Genomic DNA, 27114 nt, shown 5'->3' with positions numbered 1-27114 from the left:
AGGTATACCGGTATGAATCCACATATGGTATGGATCCTATAATGATAAATTGCTACAGTGCTATATAAAGGAAAGATTCTACATATTGGACAGCTTCAATGTTAGTCTAGTCCTAGTTTGGTTAAATATAAAACAAATCAAAATGGAAAACGCCCATTAAAACCACTTAAAATTATGGGCTGTGTTTATCATGCGTCTCAGAGTAGGAGTGCTGATCTAGGATCATTTTTGCCTTTTAGATCACAATGAATAAGATTACACACACAGAGGGAACCTGATCCTTGGTCAGCACTCCTACTCTAAAATGCTTGATACATACGCCCCCTGATCTAACAGTAGAGCGTGCTGAAGGAGATCCGTCACACAACACAGGAAGAAATCTCCCTGATTTCATTACTGTGGCCTCACATTGTTCAACACCTAATCATTAAGACTAAGTAGGAGTCATTATGTGAATAGGGCTGGTATTCCCTGTGTATTTTGAAATAACATACGATGTTTAATAGAGTATTGATTCATTACAGAGGGAGTGTTGAAACAAAAAATATACAAAGAGAGAAAGACAGAGAGAACGAAAGAAAGAGGGTGAGAAGCAGTGAACAGGACATACAGAGAGAGAGAACGAGAGAGAGAATACAATACTTCAGTAAAATGGCCAGTCATCAAAATGGCATACGCCCTATTGAGCAAGATCACCACAAAATGTCAATAGCTCAAGGTGCTTACCTACTGGTAGCCATGAGGCTGTTCAGCAGAGACAATGTACTAACAGACAGAGGTATCTTAAATAATGGTGTTAGGGTCTCTATGCATCCCAATGGAAGTCCCTTAGACAGCAGATCCCAAGGCAGTGTTGCCCGGGCGCCGAAGACGTGGATGTCGATTAAGGCAGCCCCCCGCACCTCTCTGATTCAGAGGGGTTGGGTTAAATGCGGAAGACACATTTCAGTTGAAGGCATTCAGTTGTACAACTGACTAGGTATCCCCCTTTTCCCTTTCCCAATGGTAGATGGACACTGAGCAGTGAGAACAGACCTGAGGCACAGCGCTATGCTCTAGTGTGCCTCCCAAAATGACACCCTACACCCTAGAGAGAGAACAAGAGCGAGACACCGATGTTTCCAGATTAATCTACGCTGGGAGAAGCTCTGTGCTGTATGATGGCCAGCAAATGATCTTAAAACAAACTTGACATGTCTCCACTAACGGCTCCCGAGTGGCGCAGCGGTCTGAAGCACTGTATCTCAGTGCTAGAGGCATCACAACAGACCCTGGTTCGATCCTGGGCTGTATCACAACCGGCCGTGATTGGGAGTCCCATAGGGAGGCGCACAATTGGCCCAGCGTCGTCCGGGTTAGGGTTTGGTCGGGGTAGGCCGTCATTGTAATTAAGAATTTGCCTAGTTAAAAAATATACGCAAGCAAGCACAGACAGTAGTCTGATCCATTAGCTAGCATTACAAACCTGCCTGAGGGTGGACAGCGAAAAGGGCAGGAATATTAAAAAGCAGAAAGTTTGAGGAAGCGTTGATAAACAGTGATAGAAAGATAACGAATCTCTCTACCTTCTGTCCCGCTCCCTCGCTCCCTTCCAATAGAACTAGATCATGAATAAGACAGTCATGCTCAAGGCACACATTCACAGCTGAGAGCAGAGCCCTTGTTCATGAAGAGTTTAATCATGGGAATGCGGATATAGGATCCGTGTTGCCTTTTAGATCATAATAAAACCAGATTGCATGGACAGGGAGGACCTGATCGTTGATTAGCACTCCAACTCTGAGACACTTTAAGAAAACGGGGCCCGGACACTGATCCATCCACGATTGGCTCTTTCATTTTCTCCACAATCATCTCAATGTCTTGACCCGAGGCGCCCTCATCCCCCATCATTCCCCTCAGGCAGGTTTGTAATGCTAGCTAATGGATCAGACTACTGTCTGTGCTTGCTTGCGTGCGTGTGTCCGAGCAGTGAATGTAGCTCAATCAATCCCACATTTCTCCTATTTCACAGGGGGTGCACCTACACCTGGTATCTTTTGATCTGTGGAATGGGAGGCACAAGCGCTCACGCAAGATTTGGCTCTTGGTTGCCGAGTTTAGGTCAATCCTACATTACATCCATGTACTATCAATTGACAAATATATTTTATCCATATATGCAGAACGGCAGGACAACACTGTTGCAGTAAAATCCCAATACAACAAGTGAGTGTAACAAGCTGTTAATGACCTTTATGTTATGAATGCCTATAGGTTATGGATGCCTATATGTTATGAACGCCCAGACAGATGGGGCTGGAGAAATGTAACCACTCAAATTCATAGATAGAGCTATTGATGCAAGAACTGACCATACATGATAGTGTAAAAAAAGCTTATATTCTGTACAGTTTATACAGTGTATAAACAGGATGAGCAGAATGAATCCAAACAGAGCAGAGCTAGGAGGGAACTACCAAAGAAGTTCCATCCTGGTTCCACCACTCACACTAGTCTAACATCTAAACCTCTCCCCCCAGAACCTAAATGGAGCACTCTTGCAAGATTTGATTCTGGGTTTCCGAAATTAAAACCATTTCTCAGTTCTTTTTTAGTACTGCTGTGCCAAATTACACTTCAAGGTGGAAGCTTATGAAGACAATATTTGATGAAAGCAACTAGAAATATCTTTCATGTGGATTCAGAGAGTACACAAGGGTACCAAGATATTCAATCTTCCCAGAAGGTTTGATTCAATTTAAAAATTAAAATGTGGTAAAATGAGAACTAATTGTTTGAGTTTAGATGGATACCATGGGGCCAGCATGTCAAAAGAAGGCGTGTGTCCACACGTTCATAAAAATCTGTTTGACTGGATCAACTACAGATTACTATCTAAAGCCCATACTAGTATCAATATCCCCATACATACCCAGTTTGTACAACTAGGGTTGCAAAGGGTCGGAAACTTTCCAGGAAATTTCCAGAAATGTTCCATGGAAAGTTAAGCCTAGGAATTTTGGTAATTTTACTTAAATTCATCAAAAAAAGTTAGCTTAAAAACATTGAACCTTTTTTGTGGGAAACACATAAGGCAATTCTGGGTCTTGTGGCATATTGTGGTTAAACTATCCCCAATTCAATGGAATTGCAATCCTCTGCATGCACAATTCATTCTTCCATCACATGTGCAGTGCACTCGTCCATCACATGTACAGCTGATTCTCAAGATCTTGCACACTAATGAGATGCTATTGAGCCCACACCACTACTAGACTAAGATTTTTTATTCAACAAGCAGGATGCACAGGATAAACTGAGAACACCCGACAAGGCCGACATCCCCGTTATCGGCAAGAGAAAGAGACGCAGGTACAGAGGACACAGAGCAGAGTGCCTCGTAAGGATCCGGAGAAGGCGAGTGGGAAAGCTGCCGTTAGTCAATATTACTCACCAATGTACAATCATTGGATAAACTAGACAAGGTACGATCATGAATATCCTACCAACGGGACATGAAAAACTGTAACATTTTATGTTTCACAAAATCGTGGCTGAATGATGACATGGATATTCAGCTAGCAGGATATACGCTGCACTGGCTAGATAGAACAGCACACTCTGGTAAAACGAGGGGGGGGGCGTCTGTGCATATTTGTAAACAACAGCTGGTGCACGAAATCTAAAGAAGTCTCTAGATTTTGCTCGCCTGAAGTAGAGTATCTTATGATAAACTGTAGACCACACTTTTTGCCAAGAGAGTTCTCATCTATACTTTTCGTGGCTGGTTATTTACCACCACAGATGAAAGTTGGCGCTTAAACCGCACTCAGTCAGCTGTATAAGGAAATAAGCAAACAGGAAACCGCTCACCCAGAGGCGGCGCTCCTAGTGGCCGGAGACTTTAATGCAGGGAAACTTAAATCAGTTCTACCTCATTTCTATCAACATGTGAAATGCGCAACCAGAAGGAAATAAATTCTAGATCACCTGTACTCCACACACAGAGATATGTACAAAGCTCTCCCTCGCCCTCCATTTGGTAAATCTGACCACAATTCTATCCTCCTGATTTCTGGTTACAAGCTAAAATTAAAGCAGGAAACACATGTGACTCGGTCAATAAAAAAAGTGGTCAGATGAAGCAGATGCCAAACTACAGGACTGTGTGCTATCACAGACTGGAACATGTTCTGAGATTCCTCCGATTGCAATGAAGAGTACACCACATCAGTCACTGGCTTTATCAATAAGTGCATTGAGAAAGTTGTTCCCATAGTGACTGTATGTACATACCCCAACCAGAATCCATGGATTACAGGCAACATTCGCACTGAGCTAAAGGGTAGAGCTGCTGCTTTCAAGGTGCAGGGCTCTAAGCCGGAAGCGTATAAGAAATTCTGCTATGCCCTCCGACGAACCATCAAACAGGCAAAGCACCAATACAGGGCTAAGATTGAATCGTACAACACCGGCTCCAATGCTCGTCTTATGTGGCAGGGCTTGCAAACTATTACAGACTACAAAAGGGACGCACAGCCGCGAGCTGCCCAGTGACACGAGCCTACTAGACGAGCTAAATAACTTCTATGCTCACTTCGAGGCAAGCAACACTGAGGCATGCATGAGAGCATCAGCTGTTCCGGATAACTGTGTGATCACGTTCTACGTAGCCGACGTGAGTAAGACCTTTAAACAGGTCAACATTCACAAGGCCGTGGGGCCAGACGGATTACCAGGACGTGTGCTCCGGGCATGTGCTGACCAACTGGCAGGTGTCTTCACTGACATTTTCAACATGTTCCTGATTGAGTCTGTAATACCAACATGTTTCAAGCAGACCACCATAGTCTCTGTGCCCAAGAACACTAAGGCAACCTGCCTAAATGACTACAGACCTGTAGCACTCACGTCCATAGCCATGAAGTGCTATGAAAGGCTGGTAATGGCTCACATCAACACCATTATCACAGAAACCCTAGACCCACTCCAATTTGCATACCCTCCAAACAGATCAACAGATGACGCAATCTCTATTGCACTCCACACTGCCCTTTCCCACCTGGACAACAGGAACACCTACATGAGAATGCTATTCATTGACTACAGTTCAACACCATAGTACCCTCAAAGCTCATCACTAATTTAAGGATCCTGGGACTAAACACCTCCCTCTGTAACTGGATCCTGGACTTCCTGATGGGCCGCCCCCAGGTGGTGAGGGTAGGTAGCAACACATCTGCCACGCTGATCCTCAACACTGGAGGCCCTCAGGGGTGAGGGCTCAGTCCCCTCCTGTACTCCCTGTTAATCCACGACTGTGTGGCCAGGTACGACTCCAACACCATCATTAAGTTTGCAGACGACAACAGTGGTAGGCCTGATCACTGACAATGACGAAACAGCCTATATGGAGGTGGTCAGAGACCTGGCCAGGTAGTGCCAGAACAACAACCTATCCCTCAATGTAACCAAGACTAAGGAGATAATTGTAGACTACAGGAAAAGGAGGACCGAGCACGCCTCCGTTCTCATCGACGGGGCTGTAGTGGAGCAGGTTAAGAGCTTCAAGTTCCTTGGTGTCCACATCACCAACAAACTAGAATGGTCCAAACACCCCAAGGCGGTCGTGAAGAGGGCACGACCAAGCCTCTTCCCCTTCAGGAGACTAAAAGGATTCAGATCCTTCAGATCCTCGAAAAGTTCTTCAGCTGCAACATCGAGAGCATTCTGACTGGTTGCATCACTGCCTGGTACGGCAACTGCTCGGCCTCTGACCGCAAGGCACTACAGAGGGTACGGCCCAGTACATCACTGGGGCTAAGCTGCCTGCCATCCAGGACCTCTCCACAAGGCGGTGTCAGAGGAAGGCCCTAAAAATTGTTAAATCCCCCAGTCATAGACAGTTCTCTCTATTACCGCATGGCAAGCGATACCGGAGCACCAAGTCTAGGACCAAAAGGCTTCTCAAAAAAAAAATTCCCCAAGCCATAAGTCTCCTGAATAGGTAATCAAATGGCTACCCGGACTATTTACTTTGTGTGCCCCACCCCCCCCCTCTCTCCTCTCTTTTACGCTACAGCTACTCTGTTTGTCATATATACATAGTCACTTTCACTATACATTCATGTACATACTACTTCAATTAGCCCGATTAACCGATGCCCCCTGCACATTGGCTACCTGGACCATCTGCATTGGGTTGGCGGGTGGTGGGTGGCGGGACACCTCTTTTACGCTACTGCTACTCTCTGTTCATCATATATGCATAGTCACTGTAACCATACCTACATGTACATATTACTTCAATTAGCTCAACTAACCGGTGTTTGTATATAGCCTCACTACTGTATATAGTCTCGCTACTGTATACAGCCTCACTACTGTATATAGCCTCACTACTGTTATTATTCACTGTCGTTTTTTTATTTCCTTACTTCCTCTATTGTTCACGTAATACCTATTTTTTACTTAAAAATTGTACTGTTGGTTAGGGCCTGTAATTAAGCATTTCGCTGTAAGGTCTACCTACACCTGTTGTATTCGGCGCACGTGACAAATAAACTTTGATTCGTTGTTGTTTTTACTCATTTTTGCCTAATCTTTACAGGACCTAATGTAGAAGGAAAACCTGTGTACATTTGCAAATACTGTGCCAAATCATATGTGAAGAATGCAACAAAGATGCAGAATCATCTGGCCAAGTGCATAAAGTTCCCTCAGCGCTCACAACAAACAACCTCTGACAAAAGTCCCTCTACATCTATTCGAGGTGAAAATGATGAATCAGACACCTTATCGATAGATAGCAGCAGCTCATTGTCCTCCTGGAATCAGAAGTTGTTTTGACTCAATGGAGGAACGTAGTCAGAGAAATGCTGAAGAATGTCTTGCTCGAGCTGTGTATGCAACTGGTTCACCTCTGATGCTCAATGTGTATTGGAAGAGATTTCTGAATGTTCTTCACCCAGCATGCACCCCTCCAACCAGACATGCTTTATCTACTCATTTGCTGGATGCAGAGTTCAACAGAGTTCAAGGTCAAGCAAATCATAGAGAAAGGAGACTGTATTGCAATCATCTCTGATGGGTGGTCGAATGTTCGAGGGCTACATCATCTCCACTAGAAGTCGACCGATTTATGATTTTTCAACGCCGATACCAATTTTTGGGAGGACCAAAAAAAGCCAATACCGATTAAAATCGTTCAATTTTTATATATGTAATAATGACAATTACAACAATACTGAATGAACACTGAACACTTATTTTAACTTAATATAATACATAAATAAAATCAATGTAGTCTCAAATAAATAATGAAACATGTTCAATTTGGTTTAAATAATGCAAAAACAGTGTGTTGGAGAAGAAAGTAAAAGTGCAATATGTGCCATGTAAAAAAGCTAACGTTTATGTTCCTTGCCCAGAACAAGAGAACATATGAAAGCTGGTGGTTACTTTTAACCTGCCTGGGTCGCCAACAGCCAATGAAATTGCAGGGCGCCAAAATTCAATCAACAAAAATCTCATAATTAAAATTTCTCAAACATACAAGTATTAGACACCATTTTAGGTGAAAGCAGAACATATCATTATGTTAGATCAGCAACTAGTCACAGAAAGCATACAGCCATTTTCCAACCAAAGAGAGGAGTCACAAAAAGCAGAAATATAGATAAAATTAATCACTAACCTTTGATATTCTTCATCAGATGACACTCCCGGGACAACATGTTACACAATACATGTATGTTTTGTTCGATCAAGTTCATATTTATATCCAAAAACCTCAGTTTACATTTGGCTTTGCCTCCAAACATCCCGTGAACTAGCACAGAGCCACATCAATTTACAGAAATACTCATAATAAACATTGATAAAAGATACAAGTGTTATTCACAGAATTAAAAATATACAGTGGGGCAAAAAAGTATTTAGTCAGCCACCATTTGTGCAAGTTCTCCCACTTAAGAAGATGAGAGAGGCCTGTAATTTTCATCATGGGTACACTTCAACTATGACAGACAAAATGAGAAAAAAAGAAACAGAAAATCACATTGTAGGATTTTTTATGAATTTATTTGCAAATTATGGTGGAAAATAAGTATTTGGTCACCTACAAACAAGCAAGATTTCTGGCTCTCACAGACCTGTAACTTCTTCTTTAAGAGGCTCCTCTGTCCTCCACTCTTTACCTGTATTAATGGCACCTGTTTGAACTTGTTATCAGTATAAAAGACTCCTGTCCACAACCTCAAACAGTCACACTCCAAACTCCACTATGGCCAAGACCAAAGAGCTGTCAAAGGACACCAGAAACAAAATTGTAGACCTGCACCAGGCTGGGAAGACTGAATATGCAATAGGTAAGCAGCTTGGTTTGAAGAAATCAACTGTGGGAGCAATTATTAGGAAATGGAAGACATACAAGACCACTGATAATCTCCCTCGATCTGGGGCTCCACGCAAGATCTCCCCCCGTGGGGTCAAAATGATCACAAGAACGGTGAGCAAAAATACCAGAACCACACGGGGGGACCTAGTGAATGACCTGCAGAGAGCTGGGACCAAAGTAACAAAGCCTACCATCAGTAACACACTACGCCGCCAGGGACTCAAATCCTGCAGTGCCAGACGTGTCCCCCTGCTTAAGTCAGTACATGTCCAGGCCCGTCTGAAGTTTGCTAGAGCATTTGGATGATCCAGAAGAAGATTGGGAGAATGTCATATGGTCAGATGAAACCAAAATATAACTTTTTGGTAAAAACTCAACTCGTCGTGTTTGGAGGACAAAGAATGCTGAGTTGCATCCAAAGAACACCATACCTACTGTGAAGCATGGGGGTGGAAACATCATGCTTTGGGGCTGTTTTTATGCAAAGGGACCAGGACGACTGATCCGTGTAAAGGAAAGAATGAATGGGGCCATGTATCGTGAGATTTTGAGTGAAAACCTCCTTCCATCAGCAAGGGCATTGAAGATGAAACGTGGCTGGGTCTTTCAGCATGACAATGATGCCAAACACACTGCCTGGCAACGAAGGAGTGGCTTCGTAAGAAGCATTTCAAGGTCCTGGAGTGGCCTAGTCAGTCTCCAGATCTCAACCCCATAGAAAATCTTTGGAGGGAGTTGAAAGTCCGTGTTGCCCAGCAACAGCCCCAAAACATCACTGCTCTAGAGGAGATCTGCATGGAGGAATATGCCAAAATACCAGCAACAGTGTGTGAAAAACTTGTGAAGACTTACAGAAAACGTTTGACCTCTGTCATTGCCAACAAAGGGTATATCACAAAGTATTGAGAGAAACTTTTGTTATTGACCAAATACTTATTTTCCACCATAATTTGCAAATAAATTCATAAAAAAATCCTACAATGTGATTTTCTGTATTTATTTTTCTCATTTTGTCTGTCATAGTTGAAGTGTACCTATGATGAAAATTACAGGCCTCTCTCATCTTTTTAAGAGGGAGAACTTGCACAATTGGTGGCTGACTAAATACTTTTTTGCCGCACTGTACTTCTCCTTACTGCAACCGCTGTGTCAGATTTCAAAAAAACTTTACGGAAAAAGCTAACCATGCAATAATCTGAGTACGGCGCTCAGACAACAAATCAAGCCAAACAGATATCCGCCATGTTGGAGTCAACAGAAGTCAGAAATAGCATTATAAATATTCACTTACCTTTGATGATCTTCATCAGAATGCACTCCCAGGAATCCCAGTTCCACAATAAATGTTTGATTTGTTCGATAAAGTTCATCTTTATGTCCAAATACCTCCCTTTTGTTCGCGCGTTTAGCCCAGTAATCCAAATTCATGACGCGCGATCACTAGGTGCAGACGAAAAGTAAAAAAGTTCCGTTACAGTCCGTAGAAACATGTCAAACGAAGTATAGAATCAATCTTTAGGATGTTTTTAACATAAATCTTCAATAATGTTCCAACCGGAGAATTCCATTATCTTCAGAAATGCAATGGAACTCAAGCTAACTCTCACGTGAACACGCATGGTCAGCTCATGGCACTCTGGGAGAGACCTTACTCAATCCCCTCTCATTCACCCCCATTTCACAGTAGAAGCATCAAACAAGGTTCTAAAGACTGTTGACATCTAGTGGAAGCCTTAGGAAGTGCAATATGACCCCATAGACACTGTGTATTCGATAGGTCAAGAGTTGAAAAACAACAAACCTCAGATTTCGCACTTCCTGGTTGGATTTTTCTCAGGTTTTCGCCTGCCATATGAGTTCTGTTATACTCACAGACATCATTCAAACAGTTTTAGAAACTTCAGAGTGTTTTCTATTCAAATCTACTAATAATATGCATATATTAGCAATTGGGACTGAGTAGCAGGCAGTTTACTCTGGGCACGCTTTTCATCCAAACGTGAAAATGCTGCCCCCTATCCCAAACAAGTTAACGTGAGTCTTCAATATTCCCAGTTAAGAAGTTGTAGGTTGTCATTATTATCGGCATTATGACGCGTCAACTATTTCTCACTATACCATTTGTATTTCATATACCTTTGACTATTGTATGTTCTTATTGGCACTTCAGTATTGCCAGCCTAATCTCGGGAGTTGATAGGCTTGAAGTCATAAACAGCGCTGTGCAACAATCATTACTAAGAGCTGCTGACAAATGCAGGAAATTGCTGTTTGAATGAATACTTACGAGCCTGCTGCTGCCTACCACCGCTCAGTCTGACTGCTCTATCAAATCATAGACTTCATTATAATATAATAAACACAGAAATACGAGCCTTTGGTCATTTATATGGTCAAATCTGGAAACTATCATTTTGAAAACAAAACGTTTCTTTCAATTTAACCGTTACGTATTTTATTGAACGAGTGGCAACCCTAAGTCTAAATATTGCTGTTACATTGCACGACCTTTAATGTTATGTCTTAACTGTGTAAAATTCTGGCAAATGAATTACGATCTTTGTTAGGGAGAAATGGTCTTCACACAGTTTGCAATGAGCCAGGTGGCCCAAACTGCTGCAAATACCCTGACTCTTCGTGCACTGAACGCAAGAGAAGTGAACATTTCTCTAGTTAATATTGCCTGCTAACATGCATGTCTTTTAAATAAATATGCAGGTTTAAAAAATATATACTTTTGTGTATTGATTTTAACTAAAGCATTGATGTTTATGGTTAGGCACATCTGCGCAACGATTGTGCTTTTTTTGCGAATGCGTTTTTCTTGAATCATCACCCGCTTGGTGAAGTAGGCTGTAATTCGATGATAAATTAACAGGCACCGCATTGATTATATGCAACGCAGGACAAGCTAGTTAACCTAGTAATATCATCAACCATGTGTGGTCAACTAGTGATTATGTGAAGATTGATTGTTTTTTGCTAGCTAGCACTGTTTTAATGCTAGCTAGCAACTTACCTTGGCTCCATGTCCTTTTGATGCTGCATTCAGGTAACAGGTGGTCAGCCTGCCACGCAGTCTCCTCGTGGATTGCAATGTAATCGGCCAAAATCGGCATCCAAAAAGGCAGATTACCGATTGTTATGAAAACTTGAAATGCCGATTAAATCGGTAGACCTCTAATCTCCAGCCCTCAACCAGTATTCTACAAGAGCACAGACACAAAGGACAACAGACACACCGGTCTCTACATTGCAGATGAGCTGAAGGCAGTCAATGACCTTGAACCACAGAAGGTATTTGCATTAGTGACAGACAATGCTGCGAACATGAAGGCAGCTTGGTCTAATGTGGGAGGAGTCCTACCCTCACATCACACCCATTGGCTGTGCTGCTAATGCACCCAATCTGCTCCTCAAGGACATCAAGGCACTGAAAACAATTGATACACTACAAGAGAGTCAAGGAAATGGTTAGGAATGTGATGGGTCATCAAGTTCTAGCAACAATCTACCTCACTAAGCAAAGTGAGAAGAATAAGAGCTCCACATTGAAGCACCCCAGCAACACCCGTTGGGGGTGGTATTGTCATCATGTTTGACATCTCCTGGAGGGGAAGGAGTCTCTCCAAGATATGGCCATATCACAGTCTGCCGATATGGACAGCCCCATCAAGAGGATCCTCCTGGATGATGTATTTTGGAAGAGAGTGGTAAGCAGCCTGAAACTCCTGAATCCTATAGCAGTAGCCATTGCACGGATTGAGGGAGACAATGCCATCCTGTCTGATGTTCAGACTCAGCTTGCAGGTGTAAGAGAACAGATCTATACTGCCCTGCCCACTTCACTGTTGCTCCAAGCAGAGGAAACTGCAGTTCTGAAATACATAAAAAAGCGTGAAGACTTCTGCCTGAAGCCCAAACACGCCGCAATGTAAGGTAAACTCAATCACTTTTGTACATCGCCTTGGTCCATACAATTGACCTTATTTTAGTGCCCAAAAAACGTAATACTTCCAGATCAACTGTAATGTCAATACCATTGTAAAGCACAATTTCTCCCCTTTCCAACAAATTCCATTACGAGACCTTCATGAAGCCCATCTCTGCATGATTCAAGAAGGCAATGAGCTCCGTCTGGTCTTTTTTTTAAAATGGCAGGTGGGGAATCGAAACTAATACATGATAGTGAGAAGGACAGATGTCGTGTGGGAAAATTGCTTTTTTTCCACTTGATCTGTCCAACTTATCATCTCATCGCCTCTAAAATGTAAATAAAACACTATAAAAAGTTTATATAATGTGTCACCTATTTGAAGGTTTGTGTCGAATTTGAATCGGGTTTTTAGGGCGGTGCTAAAGTGATCTTCAGAAGTAAACAGCGGCTTTGAGAGTCATGATCGCATGCTGTGATGATGCAAAAAATGACTAGGTATCTCCCCCTTACCCCCGGCACTGTCCCTTTCTTGCCAGAACCTAGGAAGAAACCTAGAGAGGAACCAGGCTATGAGGGGTGGCCAGTCCTCTTCTGGCTGTGCCGGGTGGAGATTATAACAGAACATGGCCAAGATGTTCAAATGTTCATACATGACCAGCATGGTCAAATAATAATAAATCAGTGGTCGTAGAGGGTGCAACAGGTCAGCACCTCAGGAGTAAATGTCAGTTGGCTTTTCATAGCCGATCATTCAAGGTGGTCATCACTATCGTGTCTCACCACCTTGGCCTGGATGAGGGCAAGGTTCTTGGCAGTCTGGTGAAGTACACTTCCAAGCAAGGGCTTTGGGATGGAGATGCAATATGGCAGTCGTGCCAACATATCTCATTAACCACCTGGTGGAAGAGACTTTGTGGATCTGAGGCTATTTCCCCTGTTGCCTCCATCATCCTCCAAATCCCACCAACATCAGCCGCCTCAGAGCGCAACTGGTTCTTGTTTGGGAACACACACACACACCAAAGCACACAACAGGCTGACCAATACAAGGGTTGAAAAATTGGAGCAGACAACAAGCCATCCTCAGCCAGGTTGGAAAGTGACAGTGAAGATGAGGCCTCAGAGTCTGATGTTCAAGAGGTGGACATTGAGGAGGTCCAGGGAGAAGACATGGAAGTCTGAGAGGAAGACAACCAAAGCTTTACATTTACATTTAAGTCATTTAGCAGACGCTCTTATCCAGAGCGACTTACAAATTGGTGCATTCACCTTATGATATCCAGTGGAACAGCCACTTTAAAAGAGTTAGATGCACTATTGTAAGGGGGGGGGGGGGGTTAGAAGGATTACTTTATCCTATCCTAGGTATTCCTTAAAGAATAGTTTAGTTTCTATACTATCATTTTACAGATGTATGTTTTTGGAGATGCGATGGATCATTGGGGATCATTCAATATTCCCTTTCTTTTGTTGTTCAGTGAAATCATCCCATGTGAAGAGTCAACTAATTTAATTAAAGTTCAATTCATAACTAAATTATGATTTTTTTTTCATTTGGAAGGATTTAATAATTTGCAATTATGTCTACCTATGATAAGGTAAAAGGTTTATGTTTGTCTCCATATGATATGGTAAATATATCCAATGCAAAAAACTACTACATTTAAATGGCATTAATATGCATATATTTCCATTAATTCCCCTATATTCCCGTTAATTCCCATATATTTCCACGGGAAGTTTCCACCTCTGAATATTCCCCAAAATGTGCAACCGTTTGTACAACACACTTGACAAAGCAGTGATTGAACAGAGTTTGTCTGCACAAAAAATGTTTACACAACTGTATGCACCCCAAGAACATCAGTTGTATCATAACCGTTGTGATGTCAAATGCGTTGTACATCGGTTATACAACCCGAGCATACAGGGTCAGTGTGAAAAAGTCTAACCTCATCAGTAATGCCCTGGTAAACGAGAGGTAGTAGAAGTAGGCTACTGGAACAGTTCCCATTGCTCAGGGCAGGTTCTAAAATATGACTCACGTCTTTGCCAGCTAGTGAAAACAGAATTAGAGGGAACAGAGCGAAGTAAGCCAGCCAACAGAATTAGGGAGGAGTGCTATAAATTAGCTCTTCCTAAAAACTCTTTGCCTACCTCTGTGTAAAATGCAGGTGAAATAAGCCTAGCGAACTTGTTTTAGATTCCCATTAGTCCGGGATGGTAAGCGTTGGGTCTAGTAGTGTGGGGGATGCAAAAAACTACACAGACATTTGAGTTAATTCATGCATAACTTCTGTATGTAGGATAACGGATTTTTCTAACTGGCATCTAGTGAGAATGTGGTTTCTGTGACATAGGGAACAAAACATAGTGTGTTAAATGCCCAGATTAGTGGCAGCATGCTGTAAAGTCATTGTGAGCCCACTAGAATTCAGGCATCCTCATGGACTCCTGTCCTGTGCTGGTCAGAGGTGGTGGCCCTCTCGTGTCACTGGTTCCCTTTTAAAAAGAGGCGTTTGGGGTTGTTACATCCATTTCTGGACTTGATTCTTGAAGAATTTAACTTATAAATGACTTATGAGCTTAGTTCAACTGTCTTACCCCTTCAGAATGCTAAATATAAAACTGGTTTTACTCCATTGTTATTAAACACTAGATAGTTAAATAAAAATGGTTAAAATGGTCATTTTGATCTCATGGATGGTCAGTCCTTGCATCCATAGCTCCAGAGCCGGCCCGCCCATTAGGCAGGATTAGGCGGGGCATCAGATTGATAGGGCATCAGATAGACGAGTACGGCATTTTCCCAGCTAAATTGACGAAGACGCAGATCCAACAACACATCACATGATTCTGCCCAAAAACTATTTATCTCATCCAGTGGCATGAGCTATTTAGGTGAGCGCTGATGCCGCCCCCTGATAAGCAGTGCCCACCGTGCCAAAGTCAGGGGCGCTAAATATTTAGCTTGTTGATGCCCAGCGCGCCTCTCCAGGGTACTGTTGAAGAGACAACGCTGCGGCGCTACACCAACATTACGTCAAAAAAGTATCTAACATAAATCATGTAGCCTATGTTAGAAAAACTGGCCTTTTCTGTAGCCTACAGGCTGGAGATCAAATTTATGACAATTTCACGAGACTGGCACTTTTTACATCATGCACGTTTCTCGGATCAAATAGCGTAAAGGTTACTAAAATCTTCACTCCGTTGATCTACGTGCGTTGATCTACGTGCGTGTGTGTGAGTGGAGTGGGATTTTTGTAGCAGTGGACACCTTTTGGTAACATGATATCCTTGCCGGTCCAACTCACAAAAAAACTCCTCGCTTGGTGAGCAAAAAAAACAATTAAATAAAAATAAAACACCTGCTAGAGAAGACAGATTTTGGGCCCAGTTATCCCTTTGCCTCTTCCTCTATGGTAGTAGCTAGCTGGCAACCTGGCTAGCTGGCTTTAGCCTGGATAAAAACATTTTTAGCTTACCACATCTCCATGTGAAATAATCAGATTTATCATTTTTAGAAATATGCCCTGGCAAATATTCTTATACTTGCCAGTGTAACTGTAAGAAATTGTATTAGATATTGGTAACTTGTTTTAACAACTTCTCAACATTACCTATAAGTTGACACAACATACACACCCCCTCTTTCTCTTGGACATATGCTGGACACATAGGACATATACACGGCACCCACAATTCCCCTCCCCCATGACAATCACACAGACACACCCAACCCATGGTTGGACCTCAGGACAAAGAACTCTCAGGAACCAATGGAACGTGGACACCAGGCCTGATCAGGACTACCCAAGACCCAGATCGACCAATCGGAAGGCCGGACTCGCAGATCTACCTACTTTGCTTGTTGTCTATATAGTACTGAACAATGCTGGAAACTCCCTCTTTTCCGGACGATTCACTAGGAGTCAGACTGAAAGAGCCTTGCTGCAAGATTTTACTAAGATATCTTTACATGTAATTAAACGGCCTTATTATAAAATTATCCACCTCGTCCTATTGTCTCCTCTTGTTCTCCTGTCAACAGTAAACGTTTTACTAACATAACCTAAAACATTATTCCAGTTTGATGTGGTGCTTGTGTATTAATTTCCATATCAGCTAAAAATAGAACGTCATGTTTTGGTCACAGAGAGAAAAGCACTTTGCCTACAGAAGGTTTTCCCATTTGACTATAGCCTGGAACCACAAGTTATTACTTCTAAACAAAATACCCTTTGGGGTGGATTCTTGTTGCTTGGTTTACTGTTTGAACAGTCGCTAAATTATATTTGGTTATCAATGCAAAATAGGCTACTTTGATGAATAGCCTATAGATCAGATCAAGGAACCAAGCGACAACACTGCCCCAACGTCTGTAGAAGGAATAATTTGCCAAATGCTGGAGTGTATAACAAGAAGCCGCCCCTTTTGTGAGAAAAAAAACGACATTGAAACACTGAGCTAGGCTCTGTATCTTCTATCTTCACAGTGTGTGAATTTACCTTAACCTGGCACCCAATCAAAAAAAAAATGCGCTTTGATGTGAATATGACATGACCATATCCTAAAAACAGGTGAAAGTAAAATGGACAATAAGGAATGGAAAATCAGGCTACTCACAACTGTGGTCCTTGAGTTTCACCCCATGGGCTAATGATAATCAGTGATTACAAGTTTGTATGCCTCAATTTTTTGACGAGCTGCATCATAGCGGGAGAAAAAATGCATCTACATTTCCCGCTGTGTAAACACATGGATTCTCATTGCTAATAGGCTCAGGATAACTCCTGAGCAAGTTGTGTAGCTGACATTGAGCTTAAATTGACAGAATTATTAGTCACAGGAATCAAGACTATTAAAGCCAATGCAACTACGTTGTCGCACATTGTTCTGAGTTTTAGTTCGAATCAGAGTTTGATTATTTGTTCAATTGTATTATTTTTTCCGCCCCATTTGGTTAGTTTGGTTTCACATTGCCAAATGTCAAATGAACTAAAATGCCTAAACAAAACAACGTGTTCATACAAGTAATTTGTTTATTATAGAAACATGCTCACATTAAAGCCATCTATGATTATCAAGATGCATAACTTGTACCAAACGTCATATTACGTTCGCTTTGGTCTTACAACAATGCGGAAGGAAACAACGTACTAGCCACTAACTGCAACGTGAATAGGCTATATTCAGTAGCCATAACCCCAGTATTGCCCTCGTCTACCCTAATCTGCATTGGATGTGTTCATAAATACGCTGTTACTCACTCAACGCTTCAGATCTAAAGTTATGGTGCTGCGTGCATTTCATCAAATGCTCGCAGTCAAACAACCAATAATACTGCATGCCTCTGGTTCTTTTCCTGTGTTGGTGAGTGTGGATAGTGTTCACACCAGTCCAAACGAACCAAGGGGGGAAACGAACCAGAGTTTGGAAGAAAAAAAACACATTCCAAACCAATTTAGTGTGAACAAACAGTAGGCCTACCAATTCCATTGCGGAATGACAGTGTAAACTACACTATTCTAGTTCTGCATGGTTTCTTTTTTGTGCCTTGCCCAGGGCAGCAGAACTGCCAGGACTGGGCCTTCATAGCTCTGTCTATGAATTTGAGAGCGTTTACATTTCTCTAGCACCATCCCCTCACCAAAAAAGCGGCGGGGTGCCGACTCTGACTTTGTTGTTGTTTGAATACCAGATTATCCCTTTAAAGCCTTATTTTAACGCTTTAATCTTAGCCCTGCTCTCTTTCAGAGAGTTTACTCTTAGAAGTATTGCTTATGAGAGTGTGTAGGTGAGGTATGTGGCATTTTGAAAGTGTTATGTTACCAAAAGTAAAAAATAAGTAGCCCAAAAGTTAACAACCAGATGACATATTAAATACAGAGACCTCAAATATCACAGAGTAGACTGTAAATGAATGACTGTTGTATCACTACTGTTAGAAAGTAAAAAAATAGCCCTCTGTGAGCTTCCCAGTCTGAGTGAAACAGATATTAAAAAACCTATACATTCTGGGAAGATCTGCTATAAGCCTCAAACTGTTAGTTTGCAGTGATGGGAAATCCTATCTAACAGAAATTGAAAATAAGAAATTCTCTAGAACTGCACCTTTGAGGACACCTTCACTAGGGGGAGCAATAGAACTATCGCTACTCTTCAGTTCTAGTAAATTCCAGAAAGTTCAAGATCACTTAAAACCAACAGAGTTTGGGTTATATGTAAGTTGAGGTGGTAATTGAATGACAGAATTACCAGTTACTGTACTCTATTGATGAGGAAAGCATCACCTATTGCATATAGTAAAATACTGTATGCTTAATATTTACTAATAGCCTTTAGTGGATTATAATGGCAATTGATAAGTATTGACGATTACGTTTATCATTCGTTCTGCCTGTCATTCTAGATGTAATAATAATACGTATTCACCACTACCTCCTTGAAATGTTCTATCAAATGCATGTCATTGTAGTATTGTATTCTCTTCTGCTGCCAATGCTGCACTGACAAATACACAAATGCAATAGGAACTGTGAATCCATTGAACTAAGTTGACACACATTGCAAATGCATGGCAATAACTAATACGACACTTATAGTCGTGACCGCGGCTCTCCAGGTTACGACATTGAAAACACATTACGCGCATCTCAGTAGGCTCTCGACGCTGACAGTAGCGAAATGCCAGGTGGATTTGAACGCGGACAAAATGAACCCAAAAGTATAATCACCGGCGACAGCATTCATGTCAACAGTGAGATAAATATGATAGCAATAAAGAGATAAAATGCTCTCACCTTCCACCCCAGCCGAGGAAATGTGCTCGTGTCTTCGTTTACTGACCTATGTGACTCCCAATCCACTGGGTTATGTATTAGTGACCCCTCTATGGTTGCAAACTGTGCGTCTACGGAAATTGTGCTCGAGCTTGGGCTACCTCATCAGCGTTTGAACTGAGCAACTCCTACACGCTTTTTCTGATCTCATACACACATTGATAGTCTCGTGAACTCTGACTGTAAAACATCCGTATGCCTATATGAGCTGCAACTGATGCTCTCTGCGTATATGTGTTTGTGAATACCACTGTCGCTTCCTGCATCAGACCGAAGGGGTCGGGAACAATGTTGTGAACAGTTGAGAATGGAGAATTGCCAATTTGCACGAAGGTTGATTACTCAACACTGTTTAGTGTTTCAACGTTAGAAGTGTAGCATATGAAGGAATACGAAAGTATTGGGTTATTGTAAGTGGCGATTTTAGCAAGTAAATCTTGGAGGGGCAAACTCCCCAATTTGTGTGTACATGCATGCCAGCAAAGCCACTACACAACACAACACTAAACAATACATTAATTGGACTATAACGTTGACAAACGGTGCCCACAAACTGTTAGGGCCTACATAAAGCTGTCCCAACACTGTTACACCTGGCTATCAATGAAACCTTGTCTGGCAGCGAAACAGTTCATTCAGGCTCATTTACTTACTGCCTTTAAAAAAACAGCTGATATGGCTGACTTGCTTAAACAAATGTGTTTTTTTACTGACAATTGAGATGTCCCCTTATGCCATCATTTGTATGAGCGCATAAAAGGCAATCCGTAATTTCGATTAAGATATTAATGAACAAACTAGGATGGACGTAGTCAATACAACTCTTTGTTCAGCACTTTTGAAATGCACAGTGACAGAATTAATAACATGGGCCGTTCTTACGGTATTGTCATTGTACAACAAGTCCGAACTGTAGGATAAGAAAGGTGCACATAAGCAGACAATGAAAGTTCTTACAATATTCAATTATGAAATTTCTCTAAAACAGACTCCAGGCTGCATGTGCACCACCTGGTCAGAACAGTAGGGTAAATGATGAGGGGAAAAGGGACCAAATTATTAGGGTGAGGCACATGGGCTACTAACAGCTTACTACACAACATTCACTTAGTTTTATTTTCTTAGCTACAGTATACATACCTTCCTGGCATATTACATAATTTACAGTTCAAGTCGGAAGTTTACATACACTTAGGTTGGAGTCAATAAAACTTGTTTTTTAACCACTCCACAAATTTCTTGTTAACAAACTTTAGTTTTGGCAAGTCGGTTAGGACATCTACTTTGTGCATGACACAAGTAATTTTTCCAGCAATTGTTTACAGATATATTTTATTTCACTTTATATTTATATTTCACTTATAATTCGCTGTATCACAATTCCAGTTGGTCAGAAGTTTACGTACACTAAGTTGACTGTGTCTTTAAACAGCTTGGAAAATTCCAGAAAATTATGTCATTTCTTTAGAAGCTTCTGATAGGCTAATTGACATAACTTGAGTCAATTGGAGGTGTACCTGTGGATGTATTTCAAGGCCTACCTTCAAACTCAGTGCCTCTTTGCTTGACATCATGGGAAAATCAGAATAAATCAGCCAAGACCTCAGGAACAAAATTGTAGACCTCCACAAGTCTGGTTCATCCTTGGGAGCAATTTCCAAATGCCTGAAGGTACCACGTTCATCTGTACAAACAATAGTACGCAAGTATAAACACCATGGGACCACGCAGCCGTCATACTGCTCAGGAAGGAGACGCGTTCTGTCTCCTAGAGATGAACGTACTTTGGTGCGAAAAGTGCAAATCAATCCCAGAACAACAGCAAAGGACCTTGAGATGCTGGAGGAAACGGGTACAAAAGTATCTATATCCACAGTAAAACGAGTCCTATATCGACATAACAATAAAACAACATCAGCAAGCTAGAAGCTACCGCCATAAAAAAAAATCAAGAACTGCAACGGCAGAACTGAAAAAGCGTGTGGGAGCAAAGAGACCTACAAACCTGAGTTACACCAGCTCTGTCAGGAGGTATGGGCCAAAATTCACCAAAATTCTTGTGGGAAGCTTGTAGAAGACTACCTGAAACGTTTGACCCAAGTTAAACAATTTAAATCAAATGCTACCAAATACTAATTAAGTGTATGTAAACTTCTGACCCACTGGGTCAGTGAAAGAAATGAAAGAAATAAAAGCTGAAATAAATAATTCTCTCTACTATAATTCTGACATTTTACATTCTTAAAATTAAGTTGTGATCCTAACTGACCTGAAACAGGGAATTTTTTACTAGGATTAAATGTCAGAAATTGTGAAAGACTGAGTTTAAATGTATTTGGCTAAGGTGTATGTAAACTTCCGACTTCAACTGTATGCAGCACCATACAATATACACTTAAACAACACAATGTAACTCCAAGTCAATCACACTTCTGTGAAATCAAACTGTCCACTTAGGAAGCAACACTGATTGACAATAAATTTCACATGCTGTTGTGCAAATGGAATAGACAAAAGGTGGAAAATATAGGCAATTAGCAAGACACCCCCCAAAACAGGAGTGATTCTGCAGGTGGTGACCACAGACCACTTCTCAGTTCCTATGCTTCCTTGCTGATGTTTTGGTCACTTTTGAATGCTGGCGGTGCTCTCACTCTAGTGGGAGCATGAGACGGAGTCTACAACCCACACAAGTGGCTCAGGTAGTGCAGTTCATCCAGGATGGCACATCAATGCGAACTGTGGCAACAAAAAAAAAATGAGAACTGTGTCTGTCAGCGTAGTGTCCAGAGCATGCAGGTGCTACCAGGAGACAGGCCAGTACATCAGGAGACGTGGAGGAGGCCGTAGGAGGGCAACAACCCAGCAACAGGACCGCTACCTCCGCCTTTGTGCAAGGAGGTCCACTGCCAGCGCCCTGCAAAATGACCTCCAGCAGGCCACAAATGTGCATGTGTCTGCTCAAACGGTCAGAAACAGACTCCATGAGGGTGGTATGAGGGCCCGACGTACAACCCACACAAGTGGCTCAGGTAGTGCAGTTCATCCAGGATGGCACATCAATGCGAACTGTGGCAACAAAAAAAAAATGAGAACTGTGTCTGTCAGCGTAGTGTCCAGAGCATGCAGGTGCTACCAGGAGACAGGCCAGTACATCAGGAGACGTGGAGGAGGCCGTAGGAGGGCAACAACCCAGCAACAGGACCGCTACCTCCGCCTTTGTGCAAGGAGGTGCACTGCCAGCGCCCTGCAAAATGACCTCCAGCAGGCCACAAATGTGCATGTGTCTGCTCAAACGGTCAGAAACAGACTCCATGAGGGTGGTATGAGGGCCCGACGTCCACAGGTGGGGGTTGTGCTTACAGCCCAACACCGTGCAGGACGTTTGGCATTTGCCAGAGAACACCAAGATTGGCAAATTCGCCACTGGCGCCCTGTGCTCTTCACAGATGAAAGCAGGTTCACACTGAGCACATAAGCACATGTGACAGACGTGACAGAGTCTGGAGACGCCGTGGAGAACGTTCTGCTGCCTGCAACATCCTCCAGCATGACCGGTTTGGCAATGGGTCAGTCATGGTGTGGGGTGGCATTTCTTTGTGGGGCCGCACAGCCCTCCATGTGCTCGCCAGAGGTAGCCTGACTGCCATTAGGTACCGAGATGAGATCCTCAGACCCCTTGTGAGACCATATGCTGACACATGCACATTTGTGGCCTGCTGGAGGTCATTTTGCAGGGCTCTGGCAGTGCACCTCCTTGCACTAAGGCGGAGGTACCGGTCCTGCTGCTGGGTTGTTGCCCTCCTACGGCCTCCTCCACGTCTCCTGATATACTGGCCTGTCTCCTGGTAGCGCCTGCATGCTCTGGACACTACGCTGACAGACACAGCAAACCTTTTTGCCACAGCTCGCATTGATGTGCCATCCTGGATGAACTGCACTACCTGAGCCACTTGTGTGGGTTGTAGACTCCGTCTCATGCTACCACTAGAGTGAGAGCACCGCCAGCATTCAAAAGTGACCAAAACATCAGCCAGGAAGCATAGGAACGAGAAGTGGTCTGTAGTCACCACCTGCAGAATCACTCCTGTTTTGGGGGGTGTCTTGCTAATTGCCTATAATTTCCACCTTTTGTCTATTCCATTTGGACAACAGCATGTGAAATTTATTGTCAATCAGTGTTGCTTCCTAAGTGGACAGTTTGATTTCACAGAAGTGTGATTGATTTGGAGTTACATTGTGTTGTTTAAGTGTTCCCTTTATTTTTTTTGAGCAGTGTATTTTTGGGCTCATCTTGTTGTGCTGTGCTCACTTGAACAGGAAAGTGGGGCGGCAGTCCTTCGCGTGAAAATTTTGTCATCAAACTTTGTCATCAAAGTGGCATTCTCTGGATTTATGACGTTTTCAAGACAACTGGGAACTCAGAAAAAAACGAGGTTTAATCATGGCGTTAGTGATCTTCAGGTTGGAGCTTTAGAAAGAGGCCAAAGTTCCTGACTTTGAATTTCGAGTTGGATGACTGTTCAAAACGTATTTTCCCAGTCGGAGCTCGTTTTTTTCAGAGTTCCCAGTTGTCCTGAACTCAATGACGTTTCCAGTTGTTTTGAAAGCGTCAGACGTCCTGCTGGATTGACAGTTTATTTTTTTAAGCTCGGAACAGAGACCCTTAAACCCAGACTTGGACCACACATCCACTCCACTGAATAGCAGGCTAGTGATTGCTTTGCAATGCCTTCCGTTAAACACTGATTCCTTCCAAACTACTCATTGTTGAATTTGCGAGTGCCAACTTGTTGTGTAATGTTCGTCCCATGGCCGATGACCACCGATATGTTTTATCTATAATTTCTCTTGATAATTTCTCTTCATATGACAAGGATTTGTCAGTAGATTGTCAACGTGATTCATGATGATGACTGCTAGCTAAGATTATGAAAGTAGCGTCGTCCGGGTTAGGGGAGGGTTTGGCCGGCAGGGATGTCCTTGTCCCATCGCGCTCTAGCGACTCCTGTGGCGGGCCAGGCACATGCACGCTGACACGGTCGTCAGGTGTACGGTGTTTCCTCAGACACATTGGTGTGGCTGGCTTCCGGGTTAAGAAGCAGTGCCGGCTTGGTTGGGTCGTGTTTCGGAGGACGCATGGCTCTCGACCTTCGCCTCTCCCAAGTCCGTACGGGAGTTGCAGCAATGAGACAAGACTGTAACTACCAATTGGATACCATGAAATTGGGGAGAATATATATATTTTTTAATTCAAAAATAAATAAAAATAAAAAGATTTTGAAAGTGTGATGTTGACATGCAAATGGCAATGGGATTTGATAGGAGTGACGCCAAATTCAAGCTGGTTTCCCTTGACACTTGTTTTGGTGCGCCAGAACCATTCACAGTTGAGCACGCTCAGTTTAGCTGAACACTGATTAGCTAATTTGTTGAACAAAATAGCATCAGATAAATGGCCTACCTTCACGTAGAGAGACAGAGGGGCGCTGTTTCACTTGCTCGGATGCTTTTTCCTGTGAGATAAATTCAGCCTCCTGCGAATTAAAGGAAAATTATGAAACACAGAGAGACGAAAGATGCATTATTTTATGTGTTTAAATTTTTTCGGGTCCATGGCATCATGAATACACGCCACTGGGGTCCATGGCATCCATGAATACACGCCACTGGGGCCCAGGACCGAGTTCGGGAAACCCTGATCTAAAGGACATGCCTAAACCGAACCTCATAAACCAATTCATTAAATGTTTTAAATTAGACCTAATGCCAAGGAAAATATACTATCCTAATTGAAATTACGATATGGCTAATGGTAAATGTACAATTATTCAACTAGCCTATTTCATGATTTTTATGAAACTGACGCCAAAACGGGGAAAACTGCTATAATTATAATTCTACCAGCGAGAAATTACATTAGGCATAGGCTCAAAGACATTGACAGAGTCAAGGCCGTCTACGGCATAGATATCCTATTAAATCAAATAAATGAAGTATTCGAATTCCTATTTCTATGGTGTGCGGTGCCAGGGACGCAGTCTCAATTAAAGTGATTACGGACATTGTGGCGGTCAATATCTAATTAGCTTCGCGAGCAGGGCCAATAAGGAAGCGGATCGGAGCATGGAGCGCAATAGATTCTATAAAGTGGACGTTTATGGCAATTTGGCACAAGACATAATAGCCTATATATTTTTTCTCATACGAGGGAGAGAAGATTTGACTTTAGTGCATCACTATGGGCCGGTTTACCTTTAAGTCTTGGCCGAAAATGCATGCTCAATGGAGCATCTCCATTGAAATGGTGTTTTAGTCAAGGACTCAACTTAATCTGTGTCCGGCGCCAGCCCTATTATATATCTAATAATGTTATTCTTCATAATAGACAATTGAGCATCAAAACCTTAAACAAAATGCCTAAACAAATTAATAACCATATAATCATATAATAATCATAACTGCTTAAAACCACTGACAGTAAAAACGTGGAAGTGACTGAAGACCTTGTGTGGGTTAAATGGAAACGTACACAAATCAAAGCACAGGTATAGGAGACACTCTTCCACCGTGCCTGGGCCTGTTCTGGCTTAACCATGATGCAACATCATATCGGATACAGATTATTATGATGAACTCTAATGTGAATATTGTGAATTCATGCATTGACTCTGTCATTGATAGGATATGTTTCATTGAATTTGGTCAAACATGCAGCTACTTTTAATTTTTTTTATTTTAAATCAAATTCTAGGCAGGTGCATCAATTGACCACGCGATGGCACTGGTGTTCAATATTCTATACCACAAAGCCTCTTGAGGCGTTTTTTGCTGAGGTGAGATATGGGGCAGAGATTTTTTTTTTTATATTCATTTTTTAAAAATTATTTAACTGGGCAAGTCAGTTAAGAACAAATTCTTTATTTACAATTACGGCCTACCGAGGAACAGATTTGTACCTTGTCAGCTCGGGGATTCAAACCAGCAACATTTAGGTTAGTGGCCCAAATGCTCTAACCACTAGGCTATCTGCGCACCAGATTTGATTATAAAGGGACATTTCAATCATAAATTAAAGTTTGTAATATGTTTTCAGACCTCAAAGTAACACCTTTTGTCTTTTGCTTATTTATGAAAAGATTATTGGAGTTAGGTGAATAATATTTTATACAAACAACATACATAATGATATATGATTAAATACATAGGGAATGTTCCATAGGTCAATAATAAACATTTAAAATGAGGTGTCAAAAAAATTAAAAAAGTTCAACTATAAAAATATAAAATATATATTGATGGATTTCAATTCAACTTCCTAGTCATGTAGAGACAGAAACTATTTACTTTTTTATTTTATTTAACCTTTATTTAACTAGGCAAGTCAGTTAAGAACAAATTCTTATTTACAATGACGGCCTTTTGGGGGCCTGTGATTTAAAAAATAAATACAATATAAATATAGGACAAAACACACATCACAAGAGAGACAACACAACACTACATCAAGAGAGACCTAAGACAACAACATAACAAGGCAGCAAAACATGACAACACAGCATGGTAGCAACACAACATGACAACAACATGGTAGCAACACAACATGGTGGTAGCACAAAAACATGGTACAAACATTATTGGGCAAAGTCAACAACACAAAGGTCAAGGAGGTAGAGAAAACAACACGTCATACAAAGCAGCCACAGCTGTCAGTAAGAGTGGCCATGATTGAGTCTTTGAATGAAGAGATTGAGATAAGACTGTCCAGTTTGAGTGTTTGTTGCAGCTAACCAAGCATTGGCACATTGAATAAAAGCTTTCTACGTGGTTTCTATTTGAGTTCCCTGGTCTCCCCTAGCATAATGTCAATGTTGTGAGCAGAGTGCCCCATGGTGGCGGTGGGGTTATGGTATGGGCAGGCATAAGCTATAGACAACCAACACAACTGAATT

The 27114-nt window shown here is 42.1% G+C and overlaps 1 protein-coding gene across 1 annotated transcript in view; it reads right to left on the bottom strand.

The window, feature by feature from the left end:
* LOC129822797 (dnaJ homolog subfamily B member 6-like) overlaps positions 1–19378 on the bottom strand; it is a 70737-nt gene extending 51359 nt beyond the window's left edge. The window contains exon 1 of the mRNA XM_055881220.1: positions 19124–19378. The gene's annotated coding sequence lies outside the window, so the exon portion shown is untranslated. The remainder of the gene's footprint in view (positions 1–19123) is intronic.
* Between the last annotated feature and the right edge of the window lie 7736 nt (positions 19379–27114).

Source organism: Salvelinus fontinalis, chromosome 25 (genome assembly GCF_029448725.1).
Source record: "Salvelinus fontinalis isolate EN_2023a chromosome 25, ASM2944872v1, whole genome shotgun sequence".
In the NCBI taxonomy this organism is placed as follows: Eukaryota; Metazoa; Chordata; class Actinopteri; order Salmoniformes; family Salmonidae; genus Salvelinus; species Salvelinus fontinalis.
This window is presented reverse-complemented; position numbering and strand designations above follow the sequence as displayed.